The sequence below is a fragment of the Papio anubis genome, chromosome 13 (genome assembly GCF_008728515.1).
Source record: "Papio anubis isolate 15944 chromosome 13, Panubis1.0, whole genome shotgun sequence".
Classification (NCBI taxonomy): domain Eukaryota; kingdom Metazoa; phylum Chordata; class Mammalia; order Primates; family Cercopithecidae; genus Papio; species Papio anubis.
Genome location: NC_044988.1, coordinates 101,566,231 through 101,591,374, shown reverse-complemented (window position 1 = coordinate 101,591,374; position 25,144 = coordinate 101,566,231). Strand labels below are relative to the sequence as shown.

At 53.3% G+C, this 25,144-nt stretch overlaps 1 long non-coding RNA gene across 2 annotated transcripts; it reads right to left on the bottom strand.

The window, feature by feature from the left end:
• Positions 1 to 609: 609 nt before the first annotated feature.
• LOC110741351 lies at positions 610 to 3,602 on the bottom strand. 2 transcript variants are annotated; one of them, XR_004178032.1, is made up of 4 exons: positions 3,363 to 3,602; positions 2,303 to 2,369; positions 1,686 to 2,129; positions 610 to 1,457 (listed from the first exon to the last, which is right to left on the bottom strand). It is a non-coding gene; the product is annotated as an uncharacterized LOC110741351 (long non-coding RNA). The 2 variants fall into 2 exon arrangements; XR_004178031.1 differs by having other exon boundaries at positions 1,686 to 2,369.
• Positions 3,603 to 25,144: the final 21,542 nt, after the last annotated feature.

Below are 25,144 nucleotides of genomic sequence, written 5' to 3'. Positions count from 1 at the left end.
TAACCCTGGAGCCTGAGTTCTTTTCCCTCCCTATCACTGTGTTCCTCGCCTCGAACCCCTCCAGCCCCACCCTGATGTTGCAGGTGTGTTCCAATCATCAAGAGATGAACTGTTGAGAACCCAGGCCCCTCCTTGAATGACGCTTCACCTGTCACCTAAACAGAATACCCACAACTTTATTATCTTTTTTTTTTTTTTTTTTTTTTTTTTTTTTGAGACAGAGTTTCACTCGTATAGCCCAGGCTGGAGTGCAGCAGCATGATCTTGGCTCACTGCAACCTCTGTCTCCCAGGTTCAAGCGATTCTCCTGCCTCAGCCACCCAAGTAGCTGGGATTACAGGCGTGACCCACCACACCGGCCTGGTTTTCTTTTTTGTTGTTTTTTTTGTTTGTTTTTGAGACGGAGTTTCACTCTTGTTGCCCAGGCTGGAGTGCAATGGCACAATCTCAGCTCTCTGCAACCTCTGCCTCCCGGGTTCAACTGATTCTCCTGCCCCAGCCTCCGGAGTAGCTGGGATGACAGGTGTGCACCACCACGCCCAGCTAATTTTTGTATTTTTAGTACAGACAAGGTTTTACCATGTTGGCCAGGCTGGTCTTTAACTCCTGACCTCAGGTGATCCACCTGCCTCAGCCTCCCAAAGTACTGGGGATTACAGGCATGAGCCACTGTGCCTGGACAACTTGATTATCATTTTTAATTACACCTCTAGAGAGGACCCCTCTTTCAAAACCCAAACTCCATATTTGTTCTCTTTTTCTGCAAAAATAAATAAATAAAGTAAAAAAAAATTACCCCAGAACTTAGCTGTTTAATGTCCCGCAGGATCTGAGGGTCAGGGATTCAGGAGTGTCGTGGCCTGGCTCTCTGTCTCCCGTGAAGGTGCAGTCACAGAGTCAGGGGCCATCATCTGACACGCCCCCGAGTGGGCAGCTCCCCTTCTGAGGTGGCGGCACCCACGTGGCTGTTGGTAGGAGGCCTCCGCACCTCGCCATGTGGACGTCCCCATCTGAGCATCTGGAGTGTCCTCCCATGTGGTCATGTGGCCACTGCCCCCGCAGGTGAGGGATCCTAGGGAGGGCCAGTGGCGAGCCGCGGTGCCTTCGATGGCCTGGTCTCGCGTGTCCACCGTCACTCTGCTCCTTTTCTGTTTGTCAGAAGCGCGTCACCAAGTCTGGCCCACATTCAGGGGAAGTGCTGCATTAGGCCCCACCGTTTGACGAGCAGGCTCAAGGATTTGAGGACACATTTCAAAGTGTCACCCTCCGCCCTCTGGCCACCGAGTCCTGCATTTCTTCCCGTGCAAAATATCCTCGATCCCCCTCCCAGCAGACCCCAAAAGTCTCAACCCGTCGCAGCCTCTGTTCCGAGTCCGGGATCTCATCCAAGTGAGGACGAGCTCCCCGGGACGGTTCCTGGGTCAGCTCCTCGCCTGAGAGCCGCTCCACCTGGAGGCCTGTATGCAGAGAGCCCAGCGGTCGGCCCCACAGGCCCTGCACCCACAGCAGGGCAGCCTGGGGTAACCGCAACACACTCCCCCATCCCTTGCTCCTGGCACAGCGCTGGGCACCTGGGGCACCGCCACTACCCAGACAGTGAGTGAGGGAGCCGGGGGGGAACAGCCTGAGACTCGGACGCAAGGATGCGTGGTCAGCTCTGGTTCGTCACCCAGGTCCCAGCTCACCCGCAACCTCCAAATCCCACCACGAGCTGGGGCCTGACTCCAATCACCATCCTGACACCCTGGCACCCTCTGGAATGACTCCAGCTTCTCCTGGTGACTTCCTCTCCCCACTAGCGGGGGAGCCAGGGAGGAAGGCCTGATCTGCCTTGTTCACTGTGTCCCGTGCACCTAGAACAGGACGTGGCAAACAGTAAGTGCTCAATAAGTGTTTGTGGACTGAAGGAATGGAGAAGTGGAATAGCCGATAATCAGAGTTGCCGGGCAGGGCAGCCTGAGGCACAGTCCCAGCACTGGAGAAATTGGGACGTGGACTGAATATTCGATGGTGGCATCGACGTCTGTCTTCTGGGGTGGATGACAGAACCTCTCTGTAGGAGTGCACCGTGTTCTCAGCAGGCACAGCCCATAGTGTGACGGAGAAGTGCTATGGTGGCTTCAGCCTGCCTGCAAGGGTTTGGCAGGGCAGGGGTGTGGGGGGAGAAAGAGAGAGAGAGAGAGAGCAAGAGCAGGCTGGTGCACAAATGTGGCAAAATGTGAACACTCAGTGAAGGGAGATGAGGAATTGTGAGATGCACGGACTCAGCTTTAAACCCCTCCATAGGTGAGACATTCCTCACCTGATGACATCTGGGTCCTCTTGAAGGGTTTAATGCCCCAGGAACCAGCTGCCCTCTCATGCTGGCTCTGGGGAGACAGAAGAGGGCAAATGGGCATACGGTAAATGGGCACACAGAAGGCACACCGGGGCGGGCGCTGTGGCTCACACCTGTCATCCCAGCACTTTAGGAGGCCAAGGCAGGCAGATCACCTGAAATCGGGAGTTCTAGACCAGCCTGGCCAACATGGTAAAACCCCATCTCTACTAAAAATTAGCTGAGCGTGGTGGTGGGTGCCTGTCGTCCCAGCAACCTGGGAGGCTGAGGCAGGAGAATCACTTGAACCCGGGAATCGGAGGTTGCAGTGAGCCAAGATCGCACCACTGCACTCCAGCCTGGGCAACAGAACGAGACACCATCTCAAAAAAAAAAAGGTGGAGGGGGTGCGCACCAAGTTCCTCAGAGGCCTCTGGGGCCTTTGGGGCCTTTGAAGACAGGTAAAAGGTTTGTCAACTGCCAGGCAGCAGCCCAGAGGCCTGCAGAGGAAGTTACACACCATGGACAAGAAAAGCCTCTCCCGCGGCCAGCCTGTCAGGATGGGCATCTCAGGGGCAGGCGGCCCGGCCTCCCTCACCCAGTGCAATGCCTGGCTCCCACCTCCCTCCCCATGACCCCTTCCGGCCCCCTCCAGACTCCCACTCTCCAGCCCCGTCCACTGCCAGCCACCCCAGTCCACTCCCCATCAATCTCTAATGGCCCTGGCGTCAAATGCAGGGCACGCTGGCCGCCCCTGGTCCTGAGCCCTGCTGCTGGCGCACCTGCCTGGCTCCCCTGTAGGAGCTTACGCCAAGCCTGGCCACTCCTTCCTAACCTGGAGTCCTGAGAGTCTCCATCCCTGCCCTCTCTGTGGTCCCCAACTGTGTCTCCTGACACCCTGGGGTGCAAGAGGGAGTTTCTGCTTTCAGAACACCCATCCGCTCTGAGTAGAGCCCTGTGCCAGGCATGGTCTTGCGTTCCCCATACACTGAAAGGCAGGGACTGTGTCACCTCGCTGGGATCTGGCCTGTGGGGCCGCCAATACCTGGGGACTGGATGAGGGCTCAGTGGCCACCCAGTCACCTCCACCGGCTTGGTCATCAGCTCACCCGGCGGGTCGGGAGTAGCGAAGGGAGATTGGCACCAGGTGTGGGGGGTTTGGGCCCAGGACAAAGAGCTTGTTCCCGAGGCGGCCCTGCCGTGGCGTGATTGGCTCTGTCGTGTAGGAAGTCGGCGTGGCAGTAAGAGGGATGGGAGAACCAGACCAGGAGACCCCAGCTCTCCAGAGGAGCCCAAAAGCGGGGCTCATGGATAGGCGCTCCTGTTGCCAATAACTTGCCTGGATGCGGATGAAACCTCACGACTCCTCTGCAGCCAGCCAGCGGGATGGTTTTTGTGGGGTCCCACGGCTCCCCTCCAAGCCGCTCTTGGAGAAGGGAGGCTCCTGGGCTGGCTCTGGTGCCGCAGCGGGCAGTGGGATATGCTCCAGGTCACCCCTGCTTTCCTAGGACACAACACAGTAGCGGAGAACCCAGGACACTGACCCGCCAGAGGTCCACAGCTACTTCCCGGGTTCTTCCTGGAGTCATCTCCCCACAGGCGATTTCCACCAAACCCACATTGATGACACCCCCAGATAACCACAGTCTCCCCAGAGGCAGCTCAGAGCCCGTCCCCACCCTCCTGCCCCCTGAGAAGCCTCCAAGGTGTGCCCTGACCATCACCCAGCGAGCTCCTCCACGGCCGGTTTCAAGGGGTTCATGGGGTGGCTGCATGGAATTTACTTACAACATCCCCTCAGCCCCCCGTGAGCGGCTCTCGCTAGGCATTTAGCGGCAGCTTCCCATCCGTGTCCTTTCCTGTGTTACTAAATACCAAGATATTCTGGTCCGAGTTCCCACTCCCCCAAGCCCTGATTCACGCGGGCGTGCATGCTGAGGAGTGTGAGACATCGTCACCTGCCCCCGTGAACCGGGATGGGCGGTGACATCGCCAGCAAGAAGCTGGCATTTGAGCGCAGGTTCTGCAAATATCTCCAGGGCCCGCGTTAAACCATGAGAAACCACGCGTGTAACCGGTGACATCACCCCTCGTTCAAACTGCTTCTTTCTTGGCTTTTCCTCTTCCCTCAATGTATGTCCATTTCTCAGGCTCACCCGGCTCTGGGGCTGCTGAGGTCTCAGCCATTTTGAGGGTAAATGCCCCGAGCGCCTCCTGCCTCTGGCTTTTCACTTCTTCCCAATTTCGAATTCATCTACTTGCCTTCCAGCCTAATACGTGCACTAGGGCAGGCTTCATCATAACAATGCAGTCACGGGATGTTGACAGAGGGCTCACCGCGTGGCTGGCTATGCGGGCTGGCTCCTGGGGTGGCGGGTGCTGAGGATGGATGAACATGCTTGTCAGTGGCCCGCACCTGCAAGGGAATGGGGAGGTGGCAGGACTGGGCAGAGGGAGGAGCTGAACTGACACACAGTCCCAGGAGCCCTCCACCAGCGCAGCAGGACCTCAGACATGGCCTGGGCGAGACAGATCTCTGCAACCCACCCTGAAGGAACTGAGAGCTGAGCCTGTCTGGTGACCACGCCCTGCAGCTGGGCCGCAGGTCCTTCCGGAAGATGATCTGGGCGGCGCCTCTCATCTACGTGACCCAACTTCACCCTCACCGCAATGCCCCGGGACTGTTTTGCAGGTGAGACAACAGGCTCAGAGAGATTCAGTCGCTCGCCCACAGTCACACAGCTGGAGGTCTGCGCAGATCTTTCCGGCTGCAGCTCCATGGTCTTAACCATTGCTGCACTGCCTCTCAGGCTAAATAGTGGAATTTGTGGAATATATTTTTTTTAGAGTTGAGGTGTCACTCTATTGCCCAGGCTGGAGTGCAGGGCACAATCTCAGATCACTGCAGCCTCCGTCTCCTGGCCTCAAGCGATCCTCCTACCTCAGCCTCCTGAGTAGCTGGGACCATGGGTGCGTGCCACCACACCCAGCCAAATAATGGGATTTGAAAGATGAAACTGAGATGCTGTGTGCTCTGTCGTCCTAGGGAACAGACCTCAGCCCTGTCCGGTGGCCTGGCTTCCTCCCTCGGGACTGTTTCTGCTTCCTTGTCTGCAGATCGGCCCAGCCAGTGCCACCCCACTTTCCTTCCCGTTTCCCTTCCTCATTGTCCGGTGAAACTGGGAGCAGCTTCCGGGATGGTTGTCATTTGGGTTTGTTCTGTCTTTGATGCCAAAGGAGGAAGGGGAAGAGCTGTTCTGCACCATCGTTGGTACCAAGATACTGGTTTGCTGAGAAGCACCGGCAGGGAGGCTGACGCCATAAAAGGGCGAACCCACAAGAGATGATCCCACAATGGGACCCCAAAGGCAATTTCCTGCCTCTCCAGCTAGCCCACTGCTTATTATGGGGTGTGCGCGGTGATGGTGCTGAGAGGAGACACCCTGGGACGAGGCGGTGTCACATAAAACATTATCCAACTTGGCCTGGTGGCCTGGCCCGCGGTGAGCTCAGTAAACGGGGAGGAAATGGGTGGCTGTAGTGGTCACCTGGGGCCCCAGCTCACCCTGCTGGAGGCAGTCCCTGCCCTTCCTTTCACCTTCCTCTCCTCCCCTTCCCGCCTCCTCCACCCTTAGCAGCCAGGGCAGGGCCTGTGCCTGGCTCAGCCAATCAAATGCTTCCTTCTGGTTTCGAATTTTGGGCAAATGGAGATCATTGAGAGTGCACCCTTAGCTTGGCTCTGGGCTGTGGTTCCAGCTGCCCTACTGGCCGTGGCTTCCACCATTCCCTGCCTCCCTGTGGATTCCAGTAGCTTCAGCTGTCCCTCCAGTTCCTCTGTTTGCTGTGTAAGACTCCAGAGCCAGTTTAGGCTGTTGCAGCCCGAGGTCCTGGCTGTCTGAAAGCAAAAGAGGCACATCGGGGGCCAGCACCCCCAGCTCAGTGTCCCCCAGCCCCACCTGAGATCAGGTCCTTGTCGCCTGGAGCCAGGGGATCTGCAGCTCCCCTCCCCTCCCCCTGCCCTCCCGAAGCCTACGGCAGAAGCGCCACCTGGGTCGGACCATGCCGGGGTGCCCTCTGGGTCAGACCAGGTTCCAGCTCCTCAGACAGCAGGAGACGCCTGTTCACCTCTCCTCAGCCCCCTCTCCCTCTCCACACGCTGTCCCCTCCCTGGGAAAGCTGCTCCCCTCTGTTCCCAGCCACTCACTCCCTCGAGGCCCGCTCAGTCCTCCCTGCAGCGGCCTCTCCACCTGGGGGCTTCACTGACCGCCTGCAGCAAACGTTGCTCAGGCTCTGTGGGTGGCACTGTGTGTTCGGCCCGGGGTCTCTGGCGTGCCGGTGTCAGCCAGCGTGGGACCTGCTCAAGGTGGGCCCTCAGGCAGTGGTGCTGAACGACTGAATGAATGAATGAATTCTGGCCTAGAGGATGGGACAGGCATGGAGCTGCACAGCAGTGCCCCCAGGAAAAGGCTAAGATGGGAGGGGTTCCGGAAGGCTGGGCAGAGGGATCTGCCGAGAGCAGAACCAGAGGCTGAGGAGTGGGGAAGGGTCAGGCCGGGAGAGAGGGTGAGGTGGGCGGTGCCCAGGCCACCCACGGATCCTTGGGGGAGCTTGGAACAGCGGCCGTGGCTGCCCCCTCAGGATGAGCTGGGCGCCTTGGGGATGGGGGTCCGCCTGACGCCCCCTGCCCCAGGTCCAGCCCTGGCAGCCTGTCATCTGTACAGTGATCTCTGATGACTGAGTCTCACTTTCCAAAGAGGCTTTCTCACTGCAAGGCTCTTCTGTCCTCCCTGAAGGGACCTCTGCAGCCAGGTGTTGGCGGCGTCACCCCACACGTCACTCAGGGCAGCTTGTAGGCCAGCAGTCCACGAATTAGACAGCGACCACCAGGAACCCCATGTATGGTCCTGATGAGTCCACCAGGCACTGACCCAGGGCTGCCTTGCTCCTCCCATTCCACCTGCACAGCAGCCCTGCACGGGGCGGGACTGACCCAGGGCTGCCTCGCTCCTCCCATTCCACCTGCACAGCAGCCCTGCACGGGGCGGGACTGCCGTGAGCCCACTTCCCAGAGGAGGAAACGGAGACGCCCAGGGGCAAACTCGGGTCACACTGCTGAGAAGTGCAGGTCCCACGCCCCTCAAAGTAACACGAAGTGTTCAGAGCAGCTCAGGACAGTGATTGATCTAAGGTGAGGGTGAGGGGTGGCAGGAGCAGAAGGGACACCCAGAGCTGAGAACAGAGCAGAGGGCTGTGTGTTTTGGGGGAGACAGCAGGAGCTGGGAACAGAGCAGAGAGGTGTGTACATTTTGAGGGTGTCCAGGGCTTGCTTGGGAATCTTGCTTCCAGAAAAAGCTGACAGACACTCAAGGTATGCAGGCTGTTGCCGGACTAACAGTCCCCAAGCCCAGGCACAGACTGGCAAGGGCACGGTCAGCCTCAGCCCAACCTCCCCTGGGCAGCCCAGGAAGGCAGGAGGGCGATGGAGACCTGGAACCCAGGCGCCCGCTCCCGTCCCTTCCCCAGACCCCACATGTCACGAGCATTCTGGCTCCTCATTCTCTCCAGAATCCCTTGCCTCTCTCCAGCCCTCGGTTGTAACTCCAGAGGGCTGCTGCCATGTTTCACCTGAGCACCCCTGCCCTGCCTCCCAGTGGCCCATGGAGTCCCACTGCCACTTCCTGCCATCAGCCTGCAGCAGCCACAATGCAGACAGGGGCACCGCCCAGCCTGACCTGGTCTCTGTCCTGCCAATCCCTGCCCCTGCCCTGCTCCTGGCTATGCCCTGACGAGTGCTAGGCTGGACCTCAGGTGCTCAAAGATGCCAGGCTGCTCCAGCTCCTGCTTCTCCCCAACAGGGCTCAGACCATCCAGGCCATCCCACTTTCCCACTAACTGCACAGGTGTCTGACTCAAATGCACCTTCCTCCGGGAAGCATTCCGTGTTTAGACACCTGCCCCCTATGGCCATCAGAGCCCGTACCCCACCATAGTAGAATTTCTGCTTGCTCGTCTGCACCCCTACCCCAGAACAGTGAGCACCAGGACGGGGCCTATGCCTGCCCAGCTCACTACAGGCCCAGCTCCTCCCAAGTAAACTAACAAGGGCCTTTTTTTTGGTGGTGGGGACAGGGTCTTGCTCTGTCACCCAGGCTAGAGTGCAGTGCTGCGATCATGGCTCACTGCAGCCTTGACCTCCCAGGCTCAAGTGATCCTCCCACCCCAGCCTCAGGAGTAGCTGGGACTACAGGCGTGCACCACCATGCCCGGCTAATTTTTTAAATTTTTTTGTAGAGACAGGGTCTCACTATGTTGCCCAGGCTAGAGGGTCCTTCCCCCTGCAGCCCAGGGACGTGAAATGAGAGAAAGGGGGTCTGCGGGTGCCGGAGCTCGCCTGCTGCGTCCCGGGTCCTCCAAAACATCAATCCAGCTCCAGGCAGGTGCGGAGAGCCTCAGGGCATGTGCAGGTGGCCCTGTGACACCGGCCGCCACTCTCGCTTCCCCAGAGTTACCTCCAAAGGGAACCTCACGCCTCATCTCAGAGCAGTTGGTGGCGCAGGCTGAGCTGGTGTGGTCACGTTGTTTTTGCAGGCGAGGTCTGAATCCAGAGACTAGGAGTCAGGGTCTTCTGTGGGGGCCAGAGCCGAGCCAGGTGCCCGAGTCTCAGCCACAGGGCCTCGCCGGGCTCCTCTCAGGAGGACGGGCACCTCGCTACCGAGGACGGGGTTAGGGCTTCCCACGTGTCGCTTCACTGAATCCTCACAGGAACCCAGTAGGGAAGACTGTGTTATTTTTTCCTTTTACTGATGGAGAAACTGACGCTTGGAGTAGATAAGAAACTTGCCCCAGATCACAAGCTAAGAAGTAGAGGAGGCGTAGGCCGGGCGCTGTGGCTCACGCCTGTAGTCCCAGCACTTTGGGAGGCCGAGGCAGGCGGGTTGCTTTAGCCCAGAAGGCCAACCGCAGTGAGCCGTGATCGCGCCACTGCACTCCAGCCTGGGCGACGGAGCGACACCCTGTCTCAAAAAAAAAAAAAAACAGTAGAGGAGGCAGATTCCACCCCAGGGATGTGTGCTCCAGAGCTACGTTGCTTCTTCCTTCAGGACACACCCTGTCAGGTGGGGTCAGGAGGATACCAGGAAGGAAGAGACAAAAGGCCATAGGGAATTCACAAGGGGGAGCATGTGCCCTTGTCTGGACATCCAAGAGGGCTTCTTGGAGGCGGTGGCATTTGAAATGAGCCTGGAAACATAAGTAGGGTTTGACCAAGAGGAGTCAGGGTTGGGAAAATCCGTGGGAAACTAGCAGGGGGGTCCCAGAAGCCGTGGACACCCGAGGGCCCCACATGCCTGGCACACCCAGCCCCTCCCACCACCTCCCTCAGCAAAGGAGCTGGAATTCCAACACCATGCAGCTGCCGTGTGCCTGCCCAGAGGCTGGGCGTGCAGGGAGGAGAGAGGACAGGGAAGCCCCAAGTCCCTGGGCCGGAGTTAGGGAGGTCACGTGAGTCTGAATCTGGGTTGCACAAATCCAAGGCCCTCTCCCAGCTCCCAGCATCACTGGCAAAGTTGTGTGACTGTGGAGAGAGGGTCTGGAGCCCCCATTAAAGGCCCAGGACCCTGCAGGCTCCACACCCTGCAGAAGGCCTAAGGCTGAGCATCTGGGGGAGGGGAAGAGAGGAGGGCCCCCGGACAGCCTCCGAACTTTGCATCCGCTCCAAGTAAAGGAAAAACACAGCTGTTCAAGGCAGAAAGGCTCCGTTTACACTTGGAAAAGCTGAAGGTGGGGCTGCAGAGCCCTGAGCCGCAATGACTTTCGCACATCCTCCGACAGCCCGGGAGGGGCCCGCCCACATGGGAGGACGGCTTTTCAAGCCTTTCTGGGGTTTCTTCCCCACTTTCCGAGGCTGGCCTGTGATGGATGACGGGTCCGTTCGGGTCTGACGCAGCCTTTCTTCTGCTAAACTTTCCAGCTAAAAATACCTTTACTTTTAAGGACTGCCTCTCCCTCTGGAGCCTGATTTTCTCTCCAAAGCTTCCTCTGACAAGTCTTCCGGCTGCGTGGATAGAAACTTTTTAATTGATCCTGCTTTTGTGCAGGAGGAGCGAGGTGGGCGACACCTTTCATCTTCCCCCAGGCCGCTGGGCCTGCGATGGCTGAGTGGCAGTGGGCAGGATTAGAAATCCTTAGGTGATCAAAGGCTGTGAGGAAGGCAGTAGCCAGAACGTGCTCCGGGGGCAGTGGAGGGCCCCCGCTCATGGCCTCAGAGAAAGGCAGCTCCAAATCCCAGGAGGGGAGCTGAGCTCTGAGCCACGATGCTCAGGGGTCCCAGGGCCTCCTGGGACCAGGCAGAGGGCCACAGCTCACCCCTGGTGTGACGAGAACTCAGCCACATCAAAGAAGGAGAAGGGACAAAATACCCAGGGTGGGAATTAAAGTATTAGTGACCATCACACAGGAACTAAAGTATTAATCAGAGTAGGGCCTCACAGGAGCCCCACGGGATTTCTCCTTTAGCCTGAAGCCGCCTTCCTGGTCATTGTCGACCCAGCCTCCTGAGAGGCACCGAATTATTGGTCCTGATTCCTCCCCATCCAGCAAGGTGGTCAGACTCTTCATATGGCAGCTCAGACCTCCAAGTGAGCTCCAAGAGACAGAAGGCAGAAGTAGGCCCAGAAATGGAGAGTGTCACTTCCACCATATCCTATTGTTTGAAGCAGTAATAGGCCTACGCAGATTTAAAGGAAGGAGATATAGACCTCCTTGTTTCAATGGGAGAAGCTCACAGAATTGGTAACCGTCTTTACCACACTTATGAAAAGTACAATCAGCAGTCAGGAAGGGCTCTGCTCCACACAGTGACTCAGAGACCCAGGCCAGGAGGGGCTCTGCTCCACACAGTGACTCAGAGACCCAGGTCAGGATGGGCTGTGCTCCACACAGTGACTCAGACACCCATGCCACAAGAGGCTCAACTCCATACAGTGACTCAGAGACCCAGGCCATGAGGGGCTCTGCTTCACACAGTGACTCAGAGACCCAGGTCAGGATGGGCTGTGCTCCACACAGTGACTCAGACACCCATGCCACAAGAGGCTCAACTCCATACAGTGACCCAGAGACCCAGGCCAGGAGGAGTTCTGCTCCACACAATGACTCAGAGACCCAGGCCAAGAAGGGCCCTGCTCCATACAGTGATTCAGAGACCTAGGCCAGGAAGGGCTCAGCTCCACATAGTGACTCAGAGACCCAGGCATATTTCACTTCCATGCACACTTCATGGCCAGAATTCAGCACATGGCTCCACTGAACTGCAAAGGAGGCTAGGAAATGCCATTCAGCTGTGTGCCTGGAGGGAAGGGAGACAGGCTTGGACAGTCCATGGGTCTCCCTCCCAAGGTTGAGGTGAGGAGTACATGAAAAGGATGCGTGACACACCACTAGCAGCCCTGAATGGCCATCCTCCCCTCCTCTATGTACCTCTGAGCATGTGGGCAGCAGGCATGGCTCGTCTGCATCACTGTGTGGTTTGCTACTGGTACCTGCCAGTCCCGTAGCACCTGCAAAGGGAAACATCCCCCACATATGGGTGGCCCCAGGTGCCCATGCCATGCATCCCATGGCTCCCCTGTTGTCCACAGCTGAGGGAACAAAAAGAGGCTGGTCACTGGCCCACAAAGGGACCTGGCATGAGAAGCTTTGCCTGTGGAGACTGGTCCAACCAGAGTCTACGCCAGCCAGAGCTGAGCTGAAAAGATGCAGAGAGCAGTCACAGTGTGGAGTGTGGGTTGGGTGGGGCTGGGGCAAGCGAGAGCTCACTGCCTTCGGGAGCAGAGCTGGGAGCTGACACAGAAAGCTCTAGAGAACAGGGGCAGGAAGCAGGTGGATGCAAGGGTTCTGATAAGGTGATGGAGGAGAAGCAGAGACCATGAGACTTAGCTGAGATGTGCTGGTGAAGATCTTTCTCTGGACTCTGAGAAGCCATCTTATACCACACAGGGGAAGACCAAGTCCTTTCCTCCTACCCTTCTAGGCTCTCAGCAGGGGCTCCATCACACACACACACACACACACACACACACACACACACACAGATTAACAAGAGAAAAACATACATATTGCTTTCATGTATGTTTACAGGACCTGGTGCCCTCATAAGGCAATGAACACTTAAAGCAGCAGGCAGGGTGGAATATTTAGGAACTGAACTGGACAAAGTAGTAAATTAGGAAAATGTGACAAGACAAAGGGGCTTGGGCTAAGGTAGTTTATGATGGAGAAGTAGGAAGATAAGGATCAGTTTAACCACGTGTGTTTGCACAGATCTTTCTCTGCCTCGACTCCCCATCTCTGGTGATAAGAATGTTACTTCCTCTCTGGTATAGAGAGGTCATCTTCTATGCAAGGGTTTTATCTCCTACTTTTAGGAAGAAAAAGAGGTCAGAGTACTTTAGTCACACCTGCTATTTCTTTTTTTCGGTCTTCCTTCCTCCCTTCCTTCCTTCGCTCCCTCCCTCCCTCCTTCCTTCCTTCCTTCCTTCCTTCCTTGTCTTAGACATCTCGCTCTGTCGCCCAGGCTGGAGTGCAATGGTGCGATCTCAGCTCACTGCAACCTCTGTCTCCCGGGTTCAAGTGATTCTCCTGCCTCAGTCTCCCGAGTAGCTGGGATTACAGGCGCACACCACCACACCCAGCTAATTTTTGTATTTTTAGTAAAGACAGGGTTTCACCATATTGGCCAGGCTAGTCTTGAACTTCTGACCTCAAGCGATCTGCCCACCTCAGCCTCCCACCCCCTGGGATTACAGGTGTGAGCCACTGCGCCTGACACATCTGCTGTTTCTTTAAGTGCCTTTAGTTCAAAATAACCCTTATGTCAAAGAGGCACATTTGAGGGTGGTGTATTCTCCCACCCTTTAGTCTCATCCTGAGCAGGAGACTCACAAGATTTCCTGGGTCCTTGTGAACCAAGAGCAACAAACAGAGTGCAGACACAGCTAGAGAGGATCATCACTCTCAATCATGGGTCGACAGACTTTCTGCAGGGAGCCCGATGGTCAGGATTTGTGGCTCTGTCAACTCTGCCCTCACGGTGCGAAAGCAACCATAGACAACAGATACACAGTGAATGGGGCTATGCGCCAATAAAATGTTACAGACACTGAAACGTTAATTACGTAAAATTTTCACATTTCAAGACATATCATTCTTCTTTTGATTGTTATTTAAAAATGTAAAACCCATTCTTAGCTCGTGGGCTGTACAGAAAACAGGCAGCGGGCTGGATCAGGCCCATAAGCCATAGTTCGCCAACCCTAGTCTTAGTCCAGAAGGGCCAAGGGTGCCCTGTGGTTTGGTCGCTCAGCTCCTGAACCTACTTCTGGGCCTGCGGAGGCCTCTCCCTTCTGAGGCAGAGCCCCCCTTCTGCTGTCACAGCCAAACATGGCCAGTGTGCACCTGAGTCCCAGACAGCCATTGGCAGCTGCTGCCCCCGCCTCTACCAGAGGCACGTGCTGGGAACCAGGGACCGAGGGGAACCGTTCTGGGATGGGTGGTGACCCTAGAAACCAAGGCACGTGACAGTGCCCGGGGAGGTGTGGTGCTGCCTGGTGGCAGAGAAGGGAGAGGTCCCCACACAGCTCGGGCCGGGCAGCGATGACATGGTGTCTTCACCAGCCACTTCCGCTGGAGCCCATTCTTCCCTCCCAGCCTCACGGGCTCCCAGCTGGGTCCTCCGGCCTCCAAAGGTTCTGGAAGTCTCAGTGTCCTTTGAATGAATTCATTTTCTGCTTAAATCAGCTGGAAACTATTTCCGTGGCCTACAAATAAGAGCCCTGTCCGTTGTTGGAATTTCTCTTCGTGCTTTTCTCTAGTGAATTTCCAGGGCAGAAAAATGGGCTATAACGTTCTTTTAATAAGTTGTTTTAAAAAAATTATTACATAAATAATACATGTTCACTATTTTAAAAAGCAAGAAATAAAGAATAATACAAAGAAGAAATAAAAATCTTTCATAATCACAGCACCCAGAGATAATAAGCACAATTACTATTTTGAGGCAAACCCTTTCAGAGATAGATACAGATTTTTTTATTACCAGAAAATGGGATGATATTATATGCCATCTTCTGACTGGCTCTTTTACTTGCCGGCATATCATGAGCATCTTTTAATGTCAATAAGCATACGTTTACATCTTTTTTAGGGAGTGGGGCGGGGACACAGTCTTACTCTGTCACCCAGGCTGGAGTGCAGTGGCACAATCTTGGTTCACTGCAACCTCCGCCTCCTGGGTTCAAGCAGTTCTCCTGCCTCAGCCTCCAGAGTAGCTGGGATTACAGGTGTCCTCCACTACACCTGGCTAATTTTTGCGTTTTTAGTAGAGATGTGGTTTCACCATGTTGGCCAGGCTGGTCTTAAACTCCTGACCTCAGGTGATCCGCCCACCTCGGCCTCCCAAAGTGCTGAGGTTACAGGCATGAGCCACCACGCCCAGCCTACATCTTTTTAAATAAATGCCTATGCTGGGCATGGTGGCTCACGCCTGTAATCCCAGCACTTTGGGAGGCCAAGTCGGGAGGATCACGAGGTCAGGAGATCAAGACCAGTCTGACTAACACAGTGAAACCCCATCTCTACTAAAAATACAAAAAAATTGACCGGGTGTAGTGGCATGAGGCTGTAATCCCAGCTACTCGGGAGGCTGGGGCAGGAGAATCTCTTGAACCCGGGAGGCAGAGGTTGCAGTGAGCCGAGATCTCGCCACTGCACTCCAGCCTGGGAGACAGAGTGAGACTCTGTGTCAAAAAATAAAATAAAATTAAATTAAATTAAATTAAAATAAGCCTAGTAGAGATCACGGGACCCCAACCCCCTGGCCACAGACCAGTACCTGTCCATGTCCTGTTAGGAACCAGGCCACACAGCTGGGGTGGGCAGCGGGCATGTGAGCGAAGCTTCGTCTGTCTTTACAGCCATTCCCCATCGCTCACATTACTGCCTGAGCTCCACCTCCTGTCAGATCAGCGGCAGCGTTAGATTCTCATAGGAGCACAAACCCCGTTGTGAACTGCGCATGTGAGGGATCCAGGTTGCGTGCTCCTTATGAGAATCTCATGTGTGATGATCTGTCACTATCTCCCATCAGGCCCACATGGGACCGTCTAGTTGCAAGAAAACAAACTTGGGACTCCCACCGATTCTACAGTACAGTGAGTTGTATGTTTCATTATATACTATGATGTCATAATAATAGAAATAAAGTGCACAATAAATGTAATGTACTTGGGCCGGGCACGGTGGCTCACACCTGTAATCCCAGCACTTTGGGAGGCCGGGGCGGACAGATCACGAGGTCAAGAGATCGAGATCATCCTGGCCAACATGGTAAAACACCGTTTCTACTAAAAATACAAAAATTAGCCAGCCGTGGTGGTGCACACCTGTAGTCCCAGCTACTGAGGGAGGCTGAAGCAGGAGAATCGCTTGAACCCAGGAGGCGGAGGTTGCAGTGAGCCGAGATCTCGCCACTGCACTCCAGCCTGGGTGACAAGAGAGAAAATCCTTCTCAAAAAAAAAAAAAAAATGTAATGCACTTGAATCATGCTCAAACCATCCCCTGCTGCCTAGTCCATGGAAAAATTGTCTTCCACGAAACCAGTCCCTGCTGCCAAAACAGTAGGGGACCACTGGTGTAGATGGTCCCCAGGTCACTTCACCACTCCCCATTAGTGTACATAGAGGTTGTTTTTAATCTTTCATTATTGGAAACGATACTTGAATAAATATCTGTGATGGCCCAAATTGTGTCCTCCCCAGAATTCATATGCTGGAGTCCTAACACCCAGCACCTCAGAATGTGACTATATTTGGATCATATGCTGGAGTCCTAACACCCAGCACCTCAGAATGTGACTATATTTGGAGACAGGGAGAAGCATATTCTCGGAGAAGCGTATATTCGGAGAAGCATAGCCCAGGCACAGTGGCACACACCTATAGTCCTAGCACTTTGGAAGGCCGAGGTGGGAGGATCACTTGAAGAGTTTGAGGCTGCAGTGAGCTGTGATGGCACCACTGCACTCCAGCCTGGGCAACACAGCAAGATCCTGTCTCTTAAAAAAAAAATTTCTTTTGTCCAGTCTCAATGGCTCATGTCATATAATATTAATTATAATATTATATAAATATAAAATTAATTATAATATTATATAAATATAAAATAAATATAAATATAATATTATAGGCTCATGCCTATAATCCCAGCACTTTGAGAGGCCAAAGCAGGCAGATCACTTGAGACCAGGAGTTTGAGACAAGCCTGGGCAATATAGTGAAACCACGTCTCTTGACCAGCTGAAGTGACTCACGCCTGTAATCCTAGCCCCTTGGGAGGCCGAGGTGGGCAGATCACTTGAGGTCAGGAGTTCAAGATCAGCCTGGCCAACATGGTGAAGCCCCGTCTCTACTAAAAAGACAAAAATTAGCCAGGCATGGTGGTGTGTGCCTGTAATCCCAGCTACTCTGGAAGTTGAGGCAGGATAATCACTTGAACCCAGGAGGCAGAGGTTGCAGTGAGCCGAGATCGCGCCACTGCACTCCAGCCTGGGTGACAGAGTGAGATTCCGTCTCAAAAACAAAAAAAAGAAACCTTGTCTCTACAAAAAAATTAAAACTTATCCAGGTGTGGTGGCATGCACCTGTGGTCCCAGCTACTTAGGAGGCTGAGGTAGGAGGATCACTTAATCCTGGGAGTTTGAGGCTGCAGTGAGCCTTGATTGTACCACTGTGCTCCAGTCAGGGTGACAGAGTGAGACCCTGTCTCAAAAAATTAATTAGATAGTAGCATATCAAGTAAAATAGGGTCATACAGGTGGAACCCAGTCCATCGGTCTGGTGTCCTTATGAGAAGAGATTACGGCTGGGCGCAGTGGGTCAAAGGCCGGGCGCAGTGGCTCACGCCTGTAATCCCAGCACTTTGGGAGGCCAAGGCAGGCAGATCACCTGAGGTCAGGATTTTGAGACCAGCCTGGCCAACATGGTGAAACCCCGTCTCTACTAAAAATATAAAAATTAGCCGGTCGTAGTGGCACTTGTCTGTAATCCCAGCTACTCAGGAGGCTGAGGCAGGAGAATCGCTTGAACTTGGGAGGTGGAGGCTGCAGTGAGCTGAGATCGCACCACTGCACTGCAGCCTGGGTGACCTGTCCATGTCCAAAAAAAAAAAAAAAAAAGAAAGAAGAAGAAGAAGAGATTAAGACACAGCAGAGACTGAGAGACAACTAGATAAGGACACGGCAGCAAGATGACAGCCACCTGCAGCCACGGAGAGTGGCCTCAGCAGAAACCACCCCACCAACACATGATCTTGGGTTTTGAGCCTCCAGAACTGTGAGAAAATAAATTTCTGTTGTTTAAGCCGCCCTGTCTGTGGTATTTTGTTATGGTGGTCTAAGCCGACTAATACAAAACCCTTTTAACTTTTAACCTCTGGGGACAATTTAAATTCTTCCTTAGGCTAGAATCACAAAAATGGGATGACTGAATCAAAGGCTAGGCACTTTTTAAAAGCGGTCTCTTAAAATAATTATAGAATCACAGGAAGTTGCAAAAATAGTACAGAGAGTCCTATCTACCCTTCCCCCAGTGGTGACATCTCACCTAACAGTGGCCCAGCACCGTTCCATAGGCCACAGTCCTTATTCAGCTTAGAGATCTTCTGCATCTGGTCATAGAGTGATTCCTCAGTCTTTGGTGTTTGGATGCTACTGCAAATGTAATTTCCTATTTTATTGCCTTTCTGTTTGTTTCTGAAATAGGAAGACTGGGTTCACGGACCTTGTATCTAGCAATCTTGCTAAATTCACTTATTCTGGTAATCTGTGATTCTGTTGGATTTTCTTTTCTTTTTTTTTTCTTTTGAGATGTAGTCTGGCTGTGTCGCCTGGGCTGGAGTGCAGTGGCGAAATCTTGGCTTACTGCAATCTCCGCCTCCTGGGTTCTAGTGATTCTCCTGCCTCAGCCTCCCGAGTAGCTCAGTGGTACAGGCATGCACCACCACACCCAGCTAATTTTTGTATTTTTAGTAGAGGTGGGGTTTTACCAGGCTTGTTCTGAATTCCTGACCTTAGGTGATCCACCCGCCTAGGCCTCCCGAAGTGCTGGGATTACCGGTGTGAGCTACTGCGCCCAGCCCTGGATTTTCAATGTATATAATTTTATCATCTGTGAATAATGACAACTCTTTCTTTCTTTCTTTTTCTTTCTTTCTTTCTTTCTTTCTTTCTTTCTTTCTCTTTCTTTCTTTCTCTCTTTCTTTCTTTCTCTCTCCCTCTCTCTCTCTCTCTCTCTTCCTTCCTTCTTTATTTTTTTTTCTTGCTCTATTGCCCAGGCTGGAGTGTAGTGGCATCATCTCAGCTCACTATAACCTCCGCCTGCCAGGTTCAAGCAATTCTCATGCTTCAGCCTCCCAGGTAAGTGGTACAGGCACGGACCACCACACACGGCTAATTTTCGTATTTTTAGTAGAGATGGGATTTCGCCATGTTGGCCAGGCTGGTCTCGAACTCCTGGCCTCAAGTAACCCTCCCACTTCCACCTCCTAAAGTGCTGGGATTGCAAGTGTGAACAATTGTACCTGGCCAACAGCTTTATTTTTTCTTTCCATCTTTCTACTTTTTCCCCCTTGCTGCCTTGGCCAGGAAGGACAGTAAAATGTAGAATAAAGGAAGGCAGTAGAGGGGAGTTTTCCGTAATTTACCATTAAATATGATGTTTACTGTAGATTTTTAGTTAATATGGTTTATCAAATTAAAGAAGTTCCCTTTTATTTCTAGTTTTCTAAGAGCTTTTTTTCATGAATGGTACTGAATTCCATCAAATGATTTTTCTGCATCGATAAAGATGATCATATGATTTTTCTCTTTTTTAATTTTTTATATAGAGACAAGATCTCACTATGTTGCACAAACTGGCCTTAAACTCCTGGACTCAACCGATCCTCCTGCTTCAGCCTCCCAAAGTTCTGGGCTTACAGGAGTGAACCACCGCACCTAGCCAATTTTTCTTTTTATTATGTTTTTTGTTCGGTTTTTGTTTTTTATTTTTTTATTGAGACAAGGTCTCACTGTCACCCAGGCTAGAGTGCAGTGGCGTGAACACAGCTTACTGCAGCCTCAAACTCCTGGGCTCAAGTGATTCTCCTGCCTCAGCTTCTCAAGTAACTAGGACTATGGGTTTGCACCACCATGTCCAGCCAATTTTTTTTCTTTTTTTTTTTTTTTAGTAGAGACGGGGTCTCACTATGTTTCCCAGGCTGCTCTCAAACTCCTGGATTCAAGCAATACTCCCACCTCGGCCTTCCAAAGTGCTAGGATTACAGGTGTGAGCCTCTGAGCCTGGCCTGTGATTGATTTTTTTTTTTTTTTTTTTTTTTTTGAGATGAAGTCTCATTCTGTCACGCAGGCCGAAGTGCAGTGGTGCGATCTTGGCTCACTGCAACCTCCACCTCACAGGTTCCAACGATTCTCCTGCCTCAGCCTCCCAAGTAGCTGGGATTACAGGCATCTACCACCACGCCTGGCTAATTTGTTTTGTATTTTTAGCAGAGACAGGGTTTCACCATGTTGGTCAGGCTGGTCTCGAATTCCTGACCTCTAGTGATCCTCCTGCCTTGGCTCCCAAAGTGCTGGGATTACAGGCATGAGCCACTACGCCAGGCCATGTGACTGATTTTTGACTGGTAAGCCAACCTTGCATTTTGAAATAAATCCCACTTGGTTGTGATATTGTTTTATTTGATTTGCTAATATTTTTTAAGGATTTTCACATCCATTTTCACGGGAACAATTGACCCATAATGTTTCTTTGTTATAATGTCTTCATCAGAATTTAGCATTAAAGTTTTTGCTAGACTCATAACATGACTTAGATGGTGCTCCTGCCTTCTGTCTTCTCTGGGAGATTTGATGTAAGACTGGGATCCTTTCTTCCTTCAGTGTTTGGTGGAATTCACCAGGGAAGTCATCACCAGGGCCTGGAGTTTTCTTTGCCTGATCATTCCTAATTTGGGGCTCAATTTCTTTAGTGGATATTTTTTTTTTCTTGTGACAGCTTTGGTAAGTTGTGTTTTTAAACTACTTTGCCTCTTTCCTTTAATTCTCGAATGTATCCACATAAGCTGCTCTGCTCACTTCTTCCATTCTGTTTAAACATTAGACCTCTGTATGATTACAAGAGGTTTCTGTATGATTAGAGGTTTACGCACTGTACGCCCGTATCATAGCCCTCGTCAAAGTATATCAGCATGTCCTTTGTATGTGTCTGTCTTTGTCATCTCCTCTGCCCCCCACTGAACTGTGAACTACCCACCGCCAGGCGTAGGGACCAGATGGAACTCACTGCCCAGACAGGACACATCTAGGCACCATTGAACTGAGGCCAGAGTGAATGGTTGCACTTCAGAATTTCAGGGGCAGCCCCCACTGGCTGCTGACTGCTTTAATGGGCCTCAGATCACTTTGAAATGGAGCTTTCAAATGCCATTTGCATGGAAACATCTAAGAGCTCCCCAGGTCCACCAAGCCAGAGAAAGTCATTGATAGATTAGATTGAATGAGGATTAATCAATAATTTATGCTGATGTTTTTCCTCATGCAGCGGAGAGGCCTTTTTTGATATGATTTGACAGGGTCAGGCACACATTGGTTTAATTAAACCTCATACAGAAAATTTAAAAAAAAAAATGCCCACCAACCCCGGGTGATTGGTTACCGAAGATGGACTCAACCTGCAATCGATGAGGAGGGACTGAGGAGCAGACCGGGCTGTTGAGTGAAAGTCCAGATTCAGCAGATGCCTCTGCAAGGCTGCCCTGATGGGTACAGCGAATGTAAGTACACTTATTGGCATCTTCTCATAACATGGCCTTTAGGAGGCCAGCCATTCACACGCGATGATGGATGGTTTTGCTGGCGGGAGCCAACGTCTGGAAGCCAACGTTGCCGAGGCCTCCCTTGGAGGAGCCGGAATGCTGAAACCGACGTCCTTGGAGCAGACATCAAAAGAAATGAAAAAAAATTAATGATCAACCTCTTCCCAGCAAAACGGAGGCAATCTTGGAATCGAGCGGAGCATCGCCGTCTAGGCGAGCTTCTCGGAGGACTTTCCAAGTCTTCCGCCCTCCAGGCTCTCAGTGGGATCTCCAGCCGGGGCAGCCTGGCCAAGCGCCCCCATCCCCAGATCCACCTCCTTATACCACTAGACCGTCGCAGTGCACAGGTTTCTTCTTCTTGCTCTCTGCCTGAGTGATGAGTGAATCACATGGCCCACATTCAGCCCCTTTACCGGTTCACGCGCACTTACCGCCACAGTGATGACTCATCGCCATAGCAACCACATCCCCATAGCCCCCCGTCAGGCTACGTTGCCCCGACTTGAACAGACGTTGAAACTGGGTCACAGGTGATGCTGAAGCTGGACCCGGAAGCCCTGTCTTGCCTCCCAGTTGCTTGGCTTCTCTGCACCGTGCAGTCTTCCTAGGAAGGAAATTCCCCAGGCTCTACCAGTCAGGGCCACGTGTGGGCCCCAGGGCTGGCCCACCATTGTTTCCGGGCTCTTTGCTCTGGTGTAGCACCCCAACTCCATGCAGAGATTTTCCCTGCTCCAGGGACTCCTGACAGTCGGGAATCCCACCAGGTGCCACATGAGCTTTGTCCTGTTTCTCTGTCTGGCTCTGTCCTCCCCAGATATGACAGGTCCTCCAGGACTTGGCACCACTGGCCTCTGTCGCTTCTGGTACTGCTGCGTCTGCTCCCAACAGGCACTGCTGTCACTCCCACAGGGCTCGCTCCTGCCCCAGATGGGCCCGTTGAGCCCCTCGAGGGCCAGGCTGCTCTTGGGGCTGTGGCAAGGCAGGGGCACGTCCCCAACTCCCATTTTATAGTGGTCTGTTAGAGAGATCTTGAAGGAATATTACCTGGACCTTGGGATCTTTCAGAGCTTCTAATGAAACTGCTCTTTCTGTTTTCAGTGATCTCCTCCCTGTCCTCTGCACATGGTTATGAATCTTTGAGAAATTAGGCCTGAGGGTTAAACTCAAGACTGTCCCACCTGGGGCCACTGAGGTTTGTTGCTGAGTCAGGCTGGTCACCTGGTATTTTCCTTGAGGAGCTCTGGCTCAGGGTGCCCTCATCCCACTCCACAAGTTTGCCTGACATGGCCAGAATGTCTCAGAGCCGGAAGTGCAGAAGCCCCAGGTGGAAAACAAACCATCTTCCTCCCTGCCTTGCCCATGGCAGACATTACTAATCCATCCCTGCATACTCGCCTGATGACACAGAGGAAGGGGCAAACCTTAAGCCAGCCCTTCCTGCCCATGCACACTAGAGGAAGCTACAGGTAGGCAGGGAGGGGTAAGGGGTGGAAAGGCAGGAGGTGAGCCAAATGTGTCCCTTGTCCCCTCCCAGACTTTGGCCAGAGGGCTGCCACATTGGGTAAGAAAAGAGGAAAACTAGGAGCAAGGAGGTTCTGTCCAGGTTGCATTTAGGACTCTGGTAAGAGATCGCCTCCCAGGCAGGCAGCCACCGCCTACCTGGTGTGGCCACGTGAGAGGGTACTCAGCAGCATAGTGTGGTTGGGAAGGGATGAATTTCCCCTCCGCCTGCAGCTCCTATGTGGCCTGAATGAACTGCGGGGCTCCCATGTGCCCAGGAGGCACTGACGGAGAGTCCGTGGGAGCCACACACAGAGGGGAAGAGACCCTGCAGCAGAGGCTGCGGGCAGTTGTTGGAGGCCAGGGACCATGTAGAGCACACACAAGGGACCCAGAGAGAGCTAGGGAGGGGGCCAGGCCAGCCGAAAGACCCTGGGGCCCAGCAGGAGGGACCCCTGGGAAGGTTACCTGCAGCGCATCCAGGAGTGCTCAGTCCCAGAGGCGCCTGGGCAGCCACACCCAGCAGACCCCTCCCCACTCCACTGCCGCCGCGGCCTCCACGTCAGTGGTTCACGCCGTCACATGAGATTGAGCCCGTCAGGTTGCAACTCCAGATCCCCATTCACCACCCTGCGGTGTGCAGAGGAGAGGAGGCATCTTACTTCCCTTACAGCAGACAGAGGAGGTCGGGACCACAAAGCGGTCCCCCAGTTCCCAGGTGACTTGTGCGGGGCCTTGTGAAGGCCCCTGAAGCACGGTTTGTCCTCCCCCTGCCCAGGCTCGGTTGCTTTTGCTGGCCCAGCATCCACCCCGCCTTCTTCCAGAAGCCGCACCTCATGCTGCCTTGGGAATCCCCTGGCACAGATGTATGTGCACTGCCTTAGAGGGACTGTCATTAGGGACACCCCCTTCTCTCCCCTGGTGGAGGGATGGACATGAGACCCACGTCATGCTGGCTGGACCCCTGCCCTGGAATGCCGACTCCTGGGCTAGGTGATGCAGACACTGAGCCAGAGCTGGAGCATTGCTCCAAGCAGAGGGGCCTGGAAGAACCTGGCCCCGCTCCTGCTCCCCAGGCCACCATGCTGCCCCACCTGCCCTTCTACCCCTGGATTCTTCACTGTGCTTTTTGTTTTTTAATTTAATTTTTGATTGTGGTAAAACAGGCATGACCTAAAATTTCTCATTTTAGCCATCTCTAAGTGTGCAAGTCAGTGGCATTAAGCACATTTGCGTTGTGCAGCCGTCACCCATCCATCTCCAGAACTCCTTCATCTTCCCGACCGCAGCTCTGTCCCTACGCAACGCTCACTCCCCCTCCACCTCCCCTTGGTAACCTCCATTGGACTTTCTGTCTCTGTGGACCTGACTTTTCCAGGTACTTTGTAGAAATGAATCCCCCAGTATTTGCCCTTTGGTGACTGGCTGATTTCACTATAATGGCCTGTGTCAGAATCCCCTACCTTTTTAAGGCTGAGTCCTATTCTGTTGTATGGATGGAACCCACCTCATCTACCATTCACCCAGCAATGGGCACTTGGCTGCTTCCACATCTTAGCTATTGTGAAGAATGCTGCTGTGAACATGGGTATATGAATATCTTTTTGAATTTCTGTTTTCAGTTCTCTTGAGTGTACACCCGGAAATGGAATTGCTGGATCACATGATCATTCCTTGTTTCGTTTCTGAGGAACCGCCATGCTGGTTTCCACCGTGCCTGCTTCATTTTGCATTCCCGCCAATGGTGCACGAGGCTTCCCATTTCCTCAGATCCCCATCAGCACCTGCTATTTTCTATTTTGTTTTAATACGAACCATCCTAATGGGTGTGAAGTGTTCACCTTTGCTTTTGATTAAGTGAGCCTCATTCCTTCCATAAATCCTTCTTTATCCTTCCTGAAATTAGCCAGAGTTACTTTCTGCTGCTGGCAGAATAACCCTGACTCATCCTAGAGGGGAGACTTGCTCGTGTCAGAACCATAGAAGCTTAAGGAGTCCGTCAGAGCTGGCACTCTCTTGTGCCCTCTCTTAGCACCCCGCTTGCAGCGGGACCACAGCTATAGTCCCCTCTTGTGTGCAGGGAGGGATGGGGGAGGTGGGGGTGCTACGAACATGAGCAGAAGAGCCCCTGCTCTAAAGGATCTCAAGGCTGATTGGAAAATCAGCTGTGCCAGGGAAGTAATTCAGCCCACATCTGGTGAGCACCAGGTCCTTGCCAGGCACTCAGGTTATATGGGAGCAAATTTAGACCTAGTTCCTCCCCTCATGAAGTCTACACCATAGTCAGGGAGACTGAGACGTTTTGGGTGACCCACCCATGAGACACGACCCTCCCCGAGTTCCTTGTTATCACAGCGCTGCTCCCACATAGAAGATAAAATTGGGAAATACCTGCCTCC